At 38.2% G+C, this 16,953-nt stretch overlaps 1 protein-coding gene across 11 annotated transcripts in view; it reads left to right on the top strand.

Moving 5' to 3' along the window:
* The window catches only part of LDB2 (LIM domain binding 2), a 213,153-nt gene that overhangs the window by 55,547 nt on the left and 140,653 nt on the right, over positions 1-16,953 (top strand). The gene's annotated exons all lie outside the window — the stretch shown is intronic.

The following is a 16,953-nucleotide window of genomic DNA, read 5'->3' on the forward strand; positions in this document are numbered from 1 at the left end:
TCTGTCACAGAAAGTGAAGGGATTCTCCTAAGTCAGTGGAGTTTTCTTTAGTGTAATTGTCCTCACATCAGCCACAGATCTCTCTTAGGAGTGGGTGTATAGTACGTTTGGAGTATTCCTCTCTCATAAACTCAAAATTAAAAGCTCTTGTTTATTTTGGTGATTATTTCTTATGTGCAGAGAGGCCTAAATGTTAGCTAAAACCAGTTAAGTGGGGAAAAAGTAAGATTTAGTAATCTCACAGCTGAGGTACATGGCCCTCAGAATGAAATGGAACCACAGGCTGGTTCCATGTAAGGTGTAGTGTGAAAGCCAGGGACCTCAGAGCATATTTTCAAACTAGCCATTTGCTAAGGTGAGCACGAAACTCTTGATGGGGTAATCTTTAGAAAGGGGGATTATTTTCTGGGGTTTTTTTGTAGAAGTTCAGCATCATATCAGAGCTGGGATTCACCCAGACACAGCTGCCTACCTAAATCCCTGAGGGCAGGAACCTAAAATTTTCTTCTCAAAAAGCAGGCACAGAAATGAGGTCTATTTTTCTTCTTAATTTTGTCTGGGAAAGGTTGGGGATACTTCTTCACCCTTGTTAATGTTTTAATTTGTACAGGGATTGCCACTTTAGAAGTAAATGATGTGAATGTCTCAACTTACTAAATGTTGAGTCATGTTGCAAAGCAGTCTTGGCTTGTGTGAACTGGACTTGAAGGTCTCTGACTGTTCCTTGGCATTCAGCCCATGAGATTGGTCTTAAACCCATTGAAATTTAACCATTCCTTCCTCCTCCTTTGCCCTCCAAAACCCATATATTGTGGGCATTGGATCGGGTGTGGGACCTTGCATTTGGCCTTGATGAACCTCATGAGATTCCCGTGACACACTTCTTGAGTTTGTCCAGGTCCCTCTGAATTCCATCTCATCCCTCAGGTGTGTCAGCTGCGCCACTCAGCTTTAAGTTGTCTGCAAACTCGCTGCGGGTGCACTTAATCCTGCTGTCACTGATGAGGATACTAAACAGTACTGGTCCCAGTACAGACCCCTCAGGGACACCTCTCAGCACGGGAGAGACATTTAGATGGCCTTCCTACCTAGCGAGCTTAGTGCAACATCTGGAAACTAAAGACAAGAAAATGGTGAAATCTCAGCTCTCCTGTTTGGAGATTTTCTGGGACATGATACTTTAGGGGCCGAATCCACGTTATTTTGGATCTCTATTTTTAGCTTATTTATTTACGACTTGGCAGACTCCTAGTCAAGAGGGGATAACCCTGGCCCTAGTGATAAGTTCTAACAACTACATGTTTATGCACCAGTAGGTATCAGGAGGTCAGTCATAAAAACCTGTCAGTTTGTATTACTTCTTTGTTGACTCTCTATCAAAGCATGAAGGAAATGGGAACTGCCATCTTTCTCTTCATAGCAGTGGGTAGTATGTCATGAATTAGATAAAATAAGCTGATCTTTTCTTACATTGGTGCAAAATACAGTCCCTTTGATAACTGGAGAAAAAAACAATTAAATTTCTATCTAGTCATTCAGTTACTGAAGCAGAGATACCACTTTTGCAGGTGAAGGCAATGGAAATAATGTAGAATACAAGCTGCTTCTGTGCCTTCTTAAAAACACATAGACAGTTCTCTCAGATGCTTGTGAATCTAGTGTTGAATTCTGGTCAGGTCTCCCCAAAGCAGATCTGTTTGGATATTAATGAACTGTTAATTTTTAAGTTATGTGCAACTGGGAATAGTGAAACTTGCATCATCTTTAATATGTTCAGGTCACTTCCTTTTGATACCAATGCTCAAATCAAAGAAGCTGAATGAGATAAGAGAATACCAATGATGATCATGGTTTCTTCTCCATATGAGAAATTCATATTCTGCTTAATACCGTGCCTCCAAGTGAGCTTCCAGTTATTTGATATTGATGGCCATGAGAATGAACATGCACAATTAAAATAGGTAAACCACTCCATGCTTTTTACCAAGCAGAGCCAGGCTCTGAAGGATCATGCCATTGGCTGAAATATCCAATTGAAGAAGAAAAGAGTTCGGAATTCTCTTTTTTCCACTGGTCATGTTTAAATGTATTTCATGACACTCTAGCTTTTCTCTGCAACCGTGGCTACAATCAGGGTAGACTCCTGTTCTTAAAAAAAACCCACACTTTATTGTCTACCTAGAGGACCTGAGAACTTTGATTACAAGTTAGTTTTTTGATAGGACAAGCTACAGAGTGCAAATTCTACAGCAGAAGAATAGAGGACTGAGTTATTCTGAGCTTGTAGCAAGAAACAGATACTAAACACAATTTCAAATGTTGACCTACAATTCTATCTGTGTGCTTCAAGCACTACACCATGCAGAACAGACACTGCTGCATCTCACCTCGGGTAGACCCTGTGGATCAGGAAGGTATCCAGGATTATTTTGATCATTATCTGGATGGAAAAAAATACTTTCCTTTTTATAATGAAACACGATGAGTAGTAGTTTCCTTAGAGCTATTTATGATTGTTGTAGTCAAAGTGGAAAAACTGTAACTTGTTTCTCTTTATTTTACCATGGGTTTAAGTTACTTACAAGTTTTTCTCTCTTAAAATCCAAAAGATGGACACCTTGGAAGTACAGAAAGTACTTGTTTAAATCTACGAAGTACACCTGGCAAGTGGACATTTTCTAGGAGTACAAAAATATCTTTTCAAGTAGGAAGCATAAATTCTTAGAGCAATGGTTACTTCATACTGTATCACCTTTTCACCCTACATTTCTTAAGGAGACATTTATTATCCCTGACTGCTGTGCTTATTATCATAGGAATGTTGTGGAACACCATGTTTCCTTTTATGTTTGCAAGGCACTGCCGCTGATGGTCTGATAGGTTAGATATTTCCCTAGGGAATTCTTTATTGTGAGACTCATCATGTACAACATAGGGTACACTTCTCTTTTCACGTCCTATCTTGACCACTGGATTCAGTTGATATCTATATCTAGCTATATCTATATCTATCTATATCCGTATCATCTATATCATCTATATCAATATGTATCAGCTGACAACCCATAGGATCTTTCATCTGCTTCATGCTACATTATACAGCTGGATATATTCAGTATCTCTGCAGTTTCTAGGTCATGTGCCCTGGGGAGTTTGGTGTCACCTCTTTGACTGATTCTAATGAGTGCTTGGAATATTGGCAGAGGAATGAGGAGAATACTGACAGTAATCCTGCTTGTGGTCCCTTCAGATCAAGGTGCATGAGTATTTGCAGGAGAGACAGGGAAGCTGCTTTGATTCCGTACTTGTTCTGCAAGTCTATTGAGACTCTTGGACGTGCCTGTGATTCTCAGCTGTACTGGAGAGGGTTGAATCAACTCAGAAGGAACTTAGTCCAGACCTGACCCTTGCCAGATGTTGTACCTTACTGAACAAGCACATTCACAGGAGTCAGAACAAGGAACTGCTTGCTTAATACAAAGCATATTTGATCCTCAATACACTCCTTTGTCCTTGCTGATAGGCCACGAGATACATGGTGGGCTCTGTGCTGACCTGGCAGTTCATGATGGGCTTCTTGCAGCTTTCAAACTTCACATGTGGAAGTTATCAAAAGCTCAGATTCATTCTAGAATGCCTCAGACCAGGGATAACCTGATATATGATTTTAAGAAGCAGATGACCTAATCCAGGAGACGCTACTACTGAAGCTGAGAGTACCAACAAAAAAAAAGTGTCTGTGTGCGTCTGTATCAGTGCATCTGGTTCTAGAAAAAAACTTTACAAATCAGAAGGTAGAACTAAGAAAGCAAGAGGGGGAAAAGAAAAAAAGAAGTAGTTTTGTTCTAGAGCGGAGAGATGATCCTTCAGTGTACCAGACAGAAATCAGGTGTAAAACTCAAGTGATTGTGGAAGAACTCATTTAGAGAAGGAGAATCCTAAGAACAGTTAGCACCTGAAACCAGTACCCTCCAAAGAGCATCTGTGATATTTTGATATAATATTTCTTCAAGGACCTAGAGAGTGATCCAGCTACAACTAATTTTGTAGGTTCTGACAAAACATTGTGCAAAGAAATATGATAACATCTCACAGTGGTTGTCATTGCACTAGTAGAAAACAAGCTGCTTGATTCAGATCCATATATTCTGGACTGAGCTTGACATAAGGTTCCCCTAGTCTAAGAAGACATTGGCACTGCATCTTTTCTGATTTTCCATCTCACTTTCAGATGACAGCTCCTCTGGCAGTTAACACATTCCCAGAAATGGGACCATGTAGTTTCTTGGCTTTGTCAAGGCTATTGCTGCCTTCTCAGGCTCTTTAGTACTCTGAACACAAACCTTTTAGAAAAGCTCTGAAATTGTAGATGCTCTGGATTTATGGAAATCTGGGGGAACACATTGTAATTAAAAAAAATTTAGTGTTCTGAACGACCATTGTATATTTTAGTTAGAAATGCACACCTGTAACAAAACAGACAAACGCTGGTATATCCACAGTATATTTTATTGTTAAGACATGAGGATTTAGATCTTTGAAAATAGGTCTGAGCTGCTCAATAGGTGCATTTCTGTGAGCTTTTTAAGTTATTTCAGTCTCCTCTGCAGCAATTTTGTGAATACTTATCCATGTTATGCAAAACTTTTCTTTCTTAAAATAGTATTGTGTGTTTGAGCTTTCTCACAGATTTCATATTCTCTGTGGTTTTAAAAATTTTTTATCAACAGTGCTAGGTTTTTTAGGCTATAGGTATGCAGCATGTCTCTAGATCCTATTCCTTAGCTGGGGAGGAAGGAAACTGCTTTTTCAAGGGCTTTTTTGTCAGGAGATGCCTTCACCCGGAAGGTAGTGAGGGTAAAAATCTACATCAGCAGTCCAAGGTGTTACTTAATTGGCTCTCTGACTAAAGTAAAAATGAAAAATCAGAAAGACCATCAGTAATTTTTTTCACAATGTAGCTTGTTGGCTGGCAGGAATACAGCAAGAAAGTCTAGAGTTTCCAAGCAAATTCACAAGTTTTCTGTAAGCAAGTTTTCTGAATTGTCACTTTTTTATACTTCTTTATGTCCTACAACTTTACACAGAGAAATTTTGAATGCATTAGAAAGTAGGAAAGGCTGAATACCACTTCTGGAAAACTAAGAAATGGTAAGTGAATCAGTTTTACTGATTTAACAGGTCCACAGAGTCTGAAGTGTTCAGACTAGTTCATAGGAGGCTACGGCTGTAATGAAAAGATGTTTAAAATTTCATTAAATGTTTATGGACCCAGAGGTGAGGCCCCAGTAGATTATCATATACGACATAAAGATATACATTGAAAAAAATTACCTGTTATGAGCTTTCAACTGGATCATACCAGGTCTCAGCTACAAGGATGACCTTAGTGGGTGATTCCCTGACATATGTAGTTCACACTTGGCCTTGCTTACTTTGTTTAAATTTAGATTTATACATTTTTCATGTTAAGCACTAGGGTGGCTAGTAAATAGACATTTTTAGTAAATAATTGCTCATGTTGTTACTAGTTGGCTGACAGCAAATGAAATCCTACAAGGATTTTTATATATTCTGGTGGTAGTGATACAGCTAAGTGGCCACTTGGTAGGTGAGAGCTTTGTTTGTCTAGGGTTTTAGCATAATCATTAAATCACAGCTTTCTCTAATTGCTTCAGCTGCAGCCAAACTCAGTTGGATGGGATTCTGAAGCAAATGGAATTCTGTCACATTCAATATCAGTGTTTGCTTTATTAAATAGCATTTCTCTGGGGACCTGCATAGACTTTTGGAGTTTTTAATTTGTTACAGTATGTAATGGCTGAGTTCTGTAAAGGAATTGTTCACCAAGCTGCATTCTTATTATTACTGTGGATGCCTTTTTACTTTAAATGAGGTTGACAAGATAAGAGATGCCATTTAGAAGAAAGCTTTACTTACTTTGCTCAGTGAAGACCGAGTTTTGAAAGGGAGCACTTCTTGGCATGCATAAATTCTCCCATTTCTTTTGAAGTGAAAATTTAAAGTTAATAATTAAAACAAACTCACAAACCCACTCTGTTATCACAACCTCTGTGCTTCATTCTCTCTCTATTTCTTTCAGTGCCTTTCAGTACAGTATATCCTTTGATTTAGCAACTGTAACAGCCTTGTCAGTGATCTGTTACACTGTTCTACAATATTATAGCAGCAATAACAGTAAAAGTTTTGGTTCTAAGTAGCTTTTTTTCATGGCAAGCTGGTGATTCAGACATCTCCATTTGAATCAGATTTTTAATTTGTAAATGCAAATGTTGGTTTAAAAAGTGTACTACCCTGTGCTTCTCACCATCAAAACTTGCAAACCATAGTGTATAATGAGAATATGCAAGTGTCTGGAGCCCAACCCATCCTCACTTCGTCAAAGCAACCTGAACTCCTGATGACTGTTCCTTCGTTAATCAGTCTGGGCTGTGCATGCCCAGTAGTGAGCGTTATGTGCTTGAGAAGGGGAGTGCTACACCACAGAAACGGAGCCCTTGAGTGATCTGATGGTCACAGGATAACACATGAGAAATGTCAGTATTTGATATGTGTTGTCTTGACCAAGGATTTCCTTATATTTCGGGTAATTCAGATACCTAGGATGTAGAAAGACACATACGAGCAATTCTGTCTCTAGCTTAATTGAATTTTGTACAGGAATTTTGTGTCCAAATACAGTATGAGAAAAAATACAGGGCTTAAAGGCCTTTATTTGCAACTGTGGCTAGCCAGGGAGTAAAGTTAGGAAGCCAGGGAAATAATCACATCTTCTTCATTTAAAGCATTTCATACTGGCAGAAATCTTTAACCAGTTCTCCAACTTCTGTCTGCCACTTGGAGCTTTTTATATGAAGCAGCAGGAACCTGGCAGCCTGGAGATCTTTGAGCGTTGCGAGCAAAAAACTTGAACATCATTTATAGGTTTTCCTGCCAAGACTGTAAAAATCTAGACAAAGTAGATACAGTTGTTTCACCCAGCTTTTCACGTATTTTTGTCCTTCACTAAGCTCTCAAAGCCTCAACCAGCTTTCTTCCTGACTTTTAAATTCTTGGTAGATAGAATATATAGAATAGGATTTATCTTACCTACCTTTATCCCTATAAAAGTTACATGGCTAGACTGAACCATTCTCTAGGCTCCCTCTACAGACAGTGAAGAGACAGATACCTCCAGGAGGCTTTTTATCTCACATGAATTTAGACAACTGTCTTGGAGTGAAATGAATCCCAGCCCTGTTGTCACCCTCTAGCTTTGATTCAGCAAATGTAACAAGTTCCATTTCCATGCTGGGATTTGGAGCCTTGCATAGAATATTCCAACATCTGATTTCCACTTAATTTAATGGAAAATGAATGCGTAAGTCTTTTAATTAGCTTTGAAAATTTCTGCCTTAATGTTTGATTAAGTTTGAATGCATATGTGTTTGCATATTTAAAATTATAAGCAATAAATATAGCTGTATTATTTTCAAAAACCTGAGCATCTGACAACTGCAGCTAATTAGTGGTTCAAATGGCCACTGCAGTTGATACTATGCTGTAGTGTTGAAAACTGGAACAAGTAAGTAGAGTCTAAAATATAGACTCAATACCTCAGCACTATCTTTTTTCTTATCTTTCTCTTAAGTAGAATTTAGATTCTGAAACACATTTAACAGGGATAATATTTGTGGATGGAGTGACGTCACCAGCTGACAAAAATGACTGTGATTACTAGTCCTAATAAATACAGAATGAATACAGGAATTCATTTGGAGTGTAGTTTTGCTATACTAAAGAAGTAATCTTTTTAAATGATCATGAGAGTGGAGCTTCTGATATGAGTTGAATAAAAAATGTGAATGAGCTTTTAAGGAACATAATTTGCAGGTGACTATATCTCTCTCATGAAATTACTTGTTAATTACCCCAGTGGTTTTTTGCTTAAAGAATACACACTGTTTATGTAGCAAAGATGTAGAGGAGGTTTTTTTATTGCCAGTACATAACAAAGAATTATATTTGTGCTTTACCATTGCTTCTTGCCAAAATTTCTGTAAGGTGCCATAATGTTTACTTCTCTGTACTGTCTGGAATTATATACTGCTTTTACAATTTCTTTGGTTGATACCTGGACACCCAAAACCACAGTTATATTATTAAACAATGAAATGCAGCCATATATCATTTAAAGTATATGTAATTTAAAGTGCAGGTATGGTTGTAAATTTTAAGGAAAGGGGGTGGTTTCTTCAACACTTCTTTCTTAATTGTGTTCTCTTTTTCTGACTAGTTGTTGCTAAATTAAACTTTTGTGCATGAGATTACCTGTCCTCCATAGGAGACAGGATATACAATATACTTGATCTTTTCCACTTCCTGTACCTTCCCAAGAAATAACAGCTCTTTGATTAGAGATGCCCATAATTTTTATATGCTCTTACCTGGTTGCAAAGCTTAATAGGAAATCATAATCTTGTGCTTATTAGACTTGCAGACTAGCAAAAGCTTAGGTGGACCCCAGCTCCGCAAAACACTTAAGCATATCTTTAATTTTAAAAGTCTCTTGCTGACTCTTAGCAAGAGTTTTCTCAAAGTCCTGTAGTTGTGCTAGAGTTGTGCATAATGGTCTGGGTTGGAAGGGACCTTAAAGATCATCTGCTTCCAAATCCCTTGTCACAGGCAGGGGCACCTTTCACTAGACCACATTGGTTAGAGCACCAGCCAACCTGGCCTTAAACACTTCCAGGGATGGGGCATCCACAGTGTCTCTGGGCAACCTATTCCAGTGCCTCATTACCCCAAAGTGAAGAATTTCTTCCTAATAGCTAATCTAAACCTACTGTCTCTCAGTTGAGAGCCATTCCCCCTTGTCCTGTCACTACATGCCCTTGTAAATAATCCTCTCAAGCTTTCTTTGTGTGTATAGAGATATATATCTCCTCACTATATGTCTTTTCAATCCATAAAATCTTCTTTTATGATAAAATCAACTCTTTGTAGCTGCATTACCTAGCCCTTTCACTATTTGATACTTCTGCAAGAATCTGGAATGTAACTGGAAGGATGGTTTGTCTTACCTGTGTTTTCCTTTCCTACCTGGATCACTAGATTTGCACAAGAGTAAGGCACACTACATAGCAGGACAAGCTTTTAAACTCAGCTGAAGAGCCATTTATGACCTCTCAAAGTAAAGTTTGTTAGATCATAGTTCAGATTTTAGTTTTTCAGTATCAGAGACCTCTGAACGTCCCAGCTTTGTACTTGTCTCTGATACACATGGTGCTTTTGCGAGACTTCAGTGATCAAAGAGGTGGGGAGAGTCCAGTGTGGAATGGAGGTGTCAAGGACTGTCTTCATCATGTTCCAGTGTAGTATTTAGATGCTGTCAGTAATAATTTTATTTTCACTGTAATAAATGATAAAGGAATTAGCGTTCACTGAATTTTAGAGCCTTGGGAGTTGGTACAGTTGGGTAGATAGACCTAGAGAGATTCATTTACTAATATTGCTGGGAATATGACTTTTTTTCTGTGCCCTAGTGACACATAATATTTGATGCTCTATATTCACTCATGGCAATACTAGTTATTGTCTTTTCATTCGGATAGATGGCATAGCAGCTTCCATTTACTCATATAGGTGGAAGTAAACAAGGTAAAAAAGAAACCAGGTCAAAATGTCAGAATAAAATAAGAACATTTGTATGGCTGACAGTAGTACAGTAGATAATAGACACAATATTCCATCTCTATAAACTATTCTCAAAGGCAGAGGCTGTGGGGTATTCTGTGGCAGAATAGAGAAATGTAACTGTGGTTCATTTTTGATAAACACAAAACTTAGGTCTGTGATTTGTCTGCAATGATCGTAGATTGAGAATACTACTAAGAAAATCTATTACTTTTTCCAGACAGCTAGAGACATTTTCATGCCTATTGAAAAAAGGGCTCAAATTTAAAACAATTTTGAATATGGATTTAGTATGCACTGTATATATAGCAAGTACTAACAGATACTCTGCTGTGGGTGGAAGTGTATATTTCTGTTAAAAACTGCACAATCTAGTTGTTAGTGCCCATCTTTTTGTTCTCACAGCCAGAATATAGGTCTTATCCTTAGAGACCAAGTACAATCTTATCCCATATATTTAAAAAGGACAAAAGAGCATCTTCTGCTGGTCAATGATGATACTGCTGAGAAATCTCAAGGATGATGCCATGTTGGCAGTAAGGAATTGGCAGTGGAGTGTGTCTTGAACCCAGCTTCACTGCTCTTTTTTCCCCTTTCTTTCTCTTATCCGTTCTTGTGCACAAGTTCCAGGAATGGAAATAATGAATTCAAATTAAAGAAGTCAGTGAAATGACACATTTCATAAGTTAACTCCTTCTGCTCTGTACTGCTTACAGAGGAGTATTAAACTGCAATCTCCTGTCTGCTGCAGGTGAATAGTCAAACATGCACAGAGTGGATATTTAAGAATTCATTTTTCTTTTGTCCACAAGCTCCAGTAAAATTTAAAGACTGACAAATAACAGGTTTTAGACCAGGCATTCTTCTCTGATTCTGTTATTAGACTGAACCAGGTATGTCTCTGTCTTACCCTTTCCTGACAAGTTAAAAATCTCTGTAATTTTAAGCACTACAGTTTTAAAAGGATATCCAAATTGTTATACATGTAGCACCTGTGTAGATGGAAAAATCAGGTGGCTTAGACGTTGTGGAATAACAGTTCTTTTATAGCTGTGTGTAGACTGGTCTTGCTATTTGCCAGCCTAGTGAGTGTTTCCCACAACTATTCTAACAAAAGGTATCTAATTTGGGCATATGTTAGTGGAAGAGGTCAACCATCCTTCTGAACACAAGAAAAATATTTGTTGTCCTTATTTCAGTGTCAACATGTTTCAGTTAATCTGAACCCCTGGTAAATTTCCCAGTGTGGACTTGCTATTTGTGACATATAAGTGACATTATCTCAAGGCAGTATATCTGCAAAGCTGAATTGTATGGCCAGTGTCATTACAGCACAGTGTTTTTGCTGTAATGATGCTGATTCTCATATGCCTGGGTTCAGAGTACAACAAGAAAATGGCATAAATCAATTTGTGTATTTTGCAAAGCCTCTCTCCTTTTCTTCTTTTTTTTTTTTTTGTTTCTCCTATTTGTATCTGAAGTCAAATAATTAATGTTTGATTTTCTGTTGCCTGATAGTGTAATGATTTATAGGCAATAAAAATAGGATCCTTGATATATGAGGCATTTCCAGTAAATGTGTAAGAGTAACTCCCTATTATGAGCTCTTCCCTGACATTCCACTGGATTTTTAAACCTATTCCAGATTTACGTGAGAAACAGAGATGTTGCCCCCATTTTGTACCCCAGTCATTCTCTCTGAGGAGGTATTGCTATGGGAATCTGTTGCATGACTATATTTTGCCTTTTCAGTAAAACAGAATTTTGTGTTGTTTCTTTACTGTACAATTGAAGATAAGTTCGTAAGTGGAATGTAAACAATAATTTAATTAATTATTAAGTGAGCTGAAGAGACTGATATGTTTTGGGCGTTGAGCGGAGTTTTGGCAAGAAGTTGCAAGTGTATAATGGAACAGACAACTACTTATGACCAAAGCCAAGTCTTAAAACCTTTCAGCCAGTTTTACTACACATTGTTTGAGATATGGAATCCAGCCACACTAGTAAGTGAAGTAAAAGAAAGCAACACCATTAAAACTGTGAATATGTGTGAAATAACAAATGGAAGGAATAGAGTCGGTCATTGCTGGCAGGGAAAGAGAGATTCTGTAAAATACCACTGGGTGCAAGATTAAAGGTATATTTAATTCTGTGTAAAATATGTTTTGTGTTTGAAATTAAAATAAATGAGATAGAATAACAAATGGAAAAGCAATGGAAGTGGTTCTTAAAAACTAGCCCGGAGTAACCAGATTGGTCCTCTTTTTCAGGTACTTTTACTAGCTGTGGGGTACCACATATTCCTAGAAAAGATACTGAGAATGTAAGAAAAGTGTGCATCTTCTTGTATAACAGACAGCCACTTGAGTATATGGGTTTCCCACCTACATACACATGAGCTTCCACTCTTCCACTCTGTTCATACTGTTTCCAGGAAAACCAATCTAGGACTCATAGCATCTGTAGTCCATACTGAATGTATACAAATAGCAAAAAACCCAATGCCAGATTATAAAACTGCTTTGCAGAGCCAGATCTACAGATGAGTATTCAAATTTCCAAATGTATAAAATTAGGATATATAGATCCCTATTAATTTGTTACTCACATGAAATTTGTATTGGAATCTTAAATATGTAAGGTAGAGACAAGATGGGTCTAATTTAAAACTAATGGGGAAAATTATTGGTTTCTTGTAGTTGGACATCTTATTTTTCATGTTCTGCCCGCATGCTTTGAGTATAAACTTTAATGTCAGATTTTTTTTGAAACTTGTGAGTTTTGTAATTTGTAATGGCTGTGCAGTTTTTACAGGTGTATTTAATGGTAAAATCTTATCTTGAACTGCATTTTGAAAGCTCAAGTGTAGTTTAATTTCCTGGAAACAGGAGATGGGAAGGAATGCCATTCTTTCCTTAGGGAGACAGCAGCTCCTTGTGCAACATTAACTTAAAAGAATATGAGACACATATATGTTGCCAACAGGAATGTAGATGTATAGAGTTCTGAAAATAGTAAGTGTCAATAGGGAAGGGTTGCTGGTGCCAGAAGTAAAATGTAGCTCCCAAGCGCACTCTCTCTTTTCATTTTTGCCTTGTCCAGTGCCAAGATTGATGTTTAAAATGCAGTTTTTCTCTAAAAAGTGATTATAAAAAAAAAAGTCTGACTTCAGAACAGATGTGTTTCCTGTGTGCATTCAGAATCGTATTTATTTGTTTCCATAACTCTGTTTAAATATACTATTTACACCTGTTACACATATGCAGCCAAAAGCTATGTGAGGAAGAAACCAAAAGCTGGCTTCTCACTGGGCATGAGCTGTGGAGCTGCTGTACAGGGGCAGCTCTGCCAGAGGCCCATAGGCAGCAGGATCTCTATATGCACTCTTCTTGGGAACACAGCAGTCCTGCTCTGCAGCTCTTTCCCCTCTGCAAAACACTAGCCTAAAACTCTGTAACAGGGCATTAAACCACTTAACCTGCAATGGCAGCAAACTGAACCAATCATTACTTCTTCTTTCCTTGTTAGCCACCAAGGACAAGTGTTCACTCTTCTTTATAGCAAACTTTTCATATAGTTGAGGTCTGTCATCATGTTCCCCGTGAGCTTCTTCTGTCTTATACAAAACACAGTTAGATCCTTCTGCCTTTCTTCTTTTTGAGTCTTTTAGGGTTGGTTGGTTTGTATGTGTCTTTAAACTTATTCATTCCTGTGGTTTTCAGCTAAATCCTTTAAGAGTGTGTGGCCCAGGCTTTGCCACAGTACTCCAGAAGTGGACAGACTATTGCAGTTGAAGTCTTTCCAGAGATGTGTTTGCTGGAGTGGAAGGTTATTGTATCTAAGACATTTCCTTTCTTTCCAAGAGCAATTGATTGCTGACATATTTGCTTTATAATCTGGATCATTTTCTACAGTACTGTTTAGCCAGTTATACCCCATTTTGGTTTTGTGCTTTTGTCCCTTCACTTTATTGAGTTTCATCTTCATTTCAGATAATTTATCCAATCTACCAAAATCATTCTGAATTCCAGTTCTGTCCTACAAGGTATCTGCATCCTTTCAAGTGTGATTTCATGTACTGACTTTTTATATCAGTCCACTCTGCCTTCCAAGTCATTGAACAAAAATAAAGGAATTTGAAGAAAATGCCATAGTCTCAGTTGGCCTCATATTCCAGTTGCAAGATCTATCACAGGCAAGTGGAAAAGCCTCATTTAGCTTGCAGACTCTTAATCATGTAAGTGTGTAAGGTGTAAAGAAGAACCCAGTTTGACTCTCAGATCATACAGTGAACATACAGGACTGTTAGATGGAGGGGGAAAAAGAACATCATTGTACTTAAATCTGATTACCTTTGCCAAAGAAATCAGAGTCAGGAAAAAATATTGAAACCGTAGGATTCCATTTACTTGGAGACCCTATTCAGAGTTGAGCCATGCTTCAAATTACAATTAATACCAGGGGTGGAGGGGATCAGAGGGAACAATGACGGTTGTGGAAGAAGACGTTTTGCTGCTTGGGTACCCGGCCACAGCACCATGGCATCTTCACTTCTGACCCAACTTGCTGGCTGTCTCTGCCCTCTTCTCTCCTGTGACCTAATCCTTAAGCTTATTTTAATACAAAATATTTTTAAAGAATTAATATTTTTTTGTTATGTTTAGGCCATTATTTCAATGTTTGAGCATGTGAGTGCACTATGTGAAAGGGAGGTTGCCATGGTAATTTCTCATTATTGTTGAATAGAAAAATAATTACTCTGGCAAAATCCCCCGTAACCTGTCAAAGCATAAGTTAAAGATGCCTGAGGGCAGCCTTGCTTTCACCATCCCCTTTTTGCAAAAAAAAAAAAAAAAAGAAAAAAAAAATTCTTTATTTTTTTTTAATAACTGGTTCCTATTTCAGTTTGGCTGGGGACACCTCATTCGGTTTTGTTCACATTTGCCTTTGAGAGTAGGTGGGCCCACCTGTGACAAGGGTGGGACAGAAAATTAAACAGCAGAGCATATCCAAGCTTGTCAGGATTTATATACTCTTTTTTAAGGTTGGGTTTTCTTTCTGGGGGTGGGGTGTTGCATTTTATGTTTTTCCTTCTTCCTCACCTAAAATATGCAAAAGCTTACGATAAAGATGTTGGATGGTGTTCAAAATGTGAAAGAGTCTGGATATTTCATCTAACCAGGGAGGGAATCCGCAGTAATTCCATTTCCACATTTTCCTTGCTTTCAACACTTCTTGGAAGCCGGCGTGAGTGCAAATATGTGTGGTTTTGAGGTGAGGCCCTGCACTTTCCCTGCTCTTCTCCGTCTTTCCTGTGTGCAGTTGCATCCTGGCTCTGCAATGCTCTCCTTTTTGTTCCCATGTCATTGGATGCTGCATGAGTAGCTCCAGTGATACTCAACTACTGCATTAACAAGAGTTGCAAATGTGATCTGTGGCATTGCTGAAATCTTTCCCTCCACTCTTCCTTCCCTATGAAAAGTATGTCCAAAAGGTTAAATGGTACTGCAGCCTCTCTTTTGCCAAATGACAGAGTGGTAGCTCAGAGGTACTTGTTGGACAATACACTCTTGTATGGGCTTGTAATGCAACCCCCAGGCTGTGCTGAGTGCAGGGTCCCATGCAGAGGTGTGCTGAATACCTGTGCATATGTTTCATTCTTACCACTGTGTATTTCATGCTTACTGTTGTGGCTGCTTGGCTACTCAACACAGCAGTGTTTGCACGTGGGAACACTCATCAGGTTTACCCCAGGAAAGCACAACAACTCTGTGACAGCAGATTTCTGAGATGTGGAGACAGCTTTGATACCTCTTTGTGTGACTGAATGGCAGGGCTGTATGGTCCTGTCGCTGCCAGGTGGGATGAGCCTTGGCAGGGAAAGTGTATTACAGGCTCTGACTCAGACAAGAAGTCTCTCTAGGGTCTCTGGTAGGAACCAGATTGTTCAAACCTGTCCTTACCATTTCTCCATTGGATGCTTGACAAAAATCAAAGTGAAATTGAGAAGCAGAAAGTATACCTTGCTCAACATTTTGGAGTGAAATCCAAAAGTAACATCATCACAGCAGCAGAACTAAAATCTCCAGTATGCTCTGCATGTGCACATAATGACTATGATAGATGCATATTTTCTTTTAAGTTGGCACTTTATTTCAAGATTTTTTTTCCTGTGAAGTGAACAAATGTTTTCTGGCTTAGATCTATATTGCTCAGGCATTAAGAGGTGCTCAGGCCTCACTGTGCTGAGCGAACCAGGCCTTGCACACTGTAAGGAAGGTGCTGTAAGTGGGACAGAGTGGCTCTGCGGAGTGCAGCTGGGGCATCTTCAGAAGGGTATTTCCAGCTTCGTTGATGACCCTGTGTGCTACAAGTGATTTAAGTCTCGGGGCCTCAAAGGAGCAGAAGAGACTATACCAAAAATTTCTAATCCAGCTATTAAATATATCCATAGCTTTTGAATGAAACATTTAGTGGGTTTTGTGTTGCCCAGTTTCTGTGAAAACCCTGGCAAGGTGAACCACTTGCTCAGGTGCTAGACACTGAGGTTTGGGTGCCTGTTGTTGGTCATCCAGGTATGAAAAGGCCTGGTTCAATTGTTAAAGTCAAGAAACTACCTGTAGTGCTGTGTTGGTATATGTTTTACATTGTTCACTGTTTTAATAATTGCCATTTTCCAGATGTGTCTTACTCTAAGTATACACAAGTCATCTTAACATATTTTTTTCACTTCTTGTATCACACTTGAAAGTAAAGATTTCTCACAACAATTATATTTAAGTAACTAGCTGGTATTTAATCAATTTGCAGTAGCATTGTATTTATATTAAATGCATTGGAGTGGAATGGCCATTATATTTAGTTTCTAAATAACTTTCTTGTCATCTCATCTGATGATGAGCTTATGTAGCATTATAGAATTAAGTACTGAGGAAATTTTCATTACTAGGACCAAGCATTTGAGACATACAGCCCAGAAAAGGAGGGAAAAGTCGTAATTGCTTTATTTGCAACTGATTTATAAAACCACATCTAACATTTTGAAAAAAAAACCTTTATGGAAAAGAAAGTTTTTACATATTTGGTATGCTTGATAAAATGAAAGACAGTTTATTATACAGTAAATTAAACACTTCAGTTTTTTTCCTAAATTAGAACTAGAACTTTATCTAGGAAAATTAGTTTGAAATATCATATAGACATCTGCACCCCAAAACCATAGGTGAAGAAGCCAAACTAGGTGTGATCCTGTTGAAT

This window comes from Corvus kubaryi, unplaced genomic scaffold, assembly GCF_017639235.1.
Source record: "Corvus kubaryi isolate FWS band 111438036 unplaced genomic scaffold, C.kubaryi_AGA036_p1.0 split1-131, whole genome shotgun sequence".
Taxonomy (NCBI): domain Eukaryota; kingdom Metazoa; phylum Chordata; class Aves; order Passeriformes; family Corvidae; genus Corvus; species Corvus kubaryi.